Here is a 2,047-nt window from a genome sequence, read left to right on the forward strand (position 1 = left end):
TGTACTCATCTCTTTCCTCCAAAAACAGAGGGCTTTTTTGATGTAGGCATTTCTGCTTATAAATTTCCCTCTTGGTACTACCTTTGCTGTATCTCACAGATTGTGGTATGTTATGTTTCTATTTCCATTGGTTTCAAGAAATTTTTAAATATCCTTCTTAATTTCTTCATTAACCCATAGGTCATTCAGGAGGATATTGTTTAATTTCCAGGTATTTGTACAGTTTCCAAAGGTTTTTTTGTTACTGATTTCTAGTTTTATTCCATTGTGGTCTGAAAAGAGATTTAGTATGATTTTAAAAAAATTGTTCAGACTTGTTTTGTGGCGTAACGTATGGTCTATCCTAGAAAATGTTCCATATGCTGATGAGAAGAATATACATTCTGCAGCTGTTGAATGACATGTTCTGTATATGTCTATTAAGACCATTTGCTCTAAAGTGCAACTTAAATCCAACGTTTCTTTGTTGATTTTTTGTCTAGATGATCAGTCTGATGCTATGAGTAAAGTGTTGAAGTCCCCAGCTATTATTATATTGGGGTCTATCTCTCCCTTTAAATCTCAAATAAATAACCCAATGATGCACCTCAAGGAACTAGAAAAGCAATAACAAATAAAACTTAAAATTAGTAGAAAGAAAGAAATAATAAAAATCAGAGCAGAAATAAATGAAATAGAGAACAAAAAAATACAAAAGATCAATAAAACAAGAAGTTGGTTTTTTGAAAAGATAAACAAAAGTGACAAAACATTAGCTAGACTAAGAACGAAAGAGAAAACCCAAATAAACTCAGAAATGAAAACGTAGACATTACAACTCATGCCATAAAAATATAGGGCTATTTACTATTTCTCAGACATGCCTTACCCCTTCTGATCTCTAAGTCTTTGCTCACACAATTTATTTTCTTTAGGTATCCGTCTTCTCCTCAGTTTTCATTGCTACCTTAAAGGCTTTGCTTCAAATAATACCTCCTTTAAGAACACATCCTCAATACCCCAAGTGGAAATTATCTTTCCTTCTGTTAAACTCTCAAAACATTTTATTGGAATCACTTTAATGGCCCTTTCAATATACTGCACTTTAGCTAGCTATTTGGAATATATTTTTCCCTCTCCTAGGTAGCATATGATTAATTTTCCTAGTCACTGTAGTGCTTAATTCAGTCTACAGTGTTATCAAAAGTAGATATTTAACAGATTAATATGATTGCCTCAGAAAGAGAAGAGGTCAGTTGAGTGCTAGGTATGGGTGTGGGAGGAGGATGGTGTATGTCCTTGCTAACTAGAAAAGTCGTAGGGTTGTACCGCTGCCAATCCTAATTTTATTGCTCTCATTTCTAGTTCCTCCACAGCATCTAGGTATGGCAAAATTCAATATATGAGGCCAGTAAAGAGTGTTTCAGACAATATCATCTGACTAATTGGCTGGAGTTCTTGGTTATATGTCTAACCTGTTTTATGATCTACAGTCTTAATTTAGGTGATTGGCAAAGATAAAGATATTTGTAATAGGACTTCAGTGCTATTTCTGTAAGAAAAATCTAGTTTGACAAATGAAATCATGATCCTAGGCTAATAGCATATTGTTTCGAAATTAAATGGCTCTATCTTGTACTTCATGCTCAATTTTGCTGAGAACCAAAAACCGCTCTAAAAAACGAAGTCTATTAAAGAAAATAAAATTATCTGATTAAGTGGCAAACTGTGGCATTTTTTGCTTAAAACTTTTAACTTCTTGACTATCCATGGCTTAGTAATTAGTTTGTGGTCCCCTTTATGTATAGCAAAAGACATTAGAGAAATATGGTGTTGAACTAAGTAGCTGGAATACCAGCCTGTAATTAAACTTATGAAGAAAAAACCGACACTGGAATAATGGATAAATAGATGTGCCAAGATTTTTTTTTCTGTAAGGAAAAGCAGTTTTTGAAAAAGAATGCCTCATGTTTATATTTTAAAATTAAAAAATAATTTGTACACTATGGTTTATGTGAAAGATGTTTATTTTCTTTCAACCAATATTAAAACAAATAAATTACGTGCA

The sequence above is a fragment of the Pongo pygmaeus genome, chromosome 7, assembly GCF_028885625.2.
Source record: "Pongo pygmaeus isolate AG05252 chromosome 7, NHGRI_mPonPyg2-v2.0_pri, whole genome shotgun sequence".
In the NCBI taxonomy this organism is placed as follows: Eukaryota; Metazoa; Chordata; class Mammalia; order Primates; family Hominidae; genus Pongo; species Pongo pygmaeus.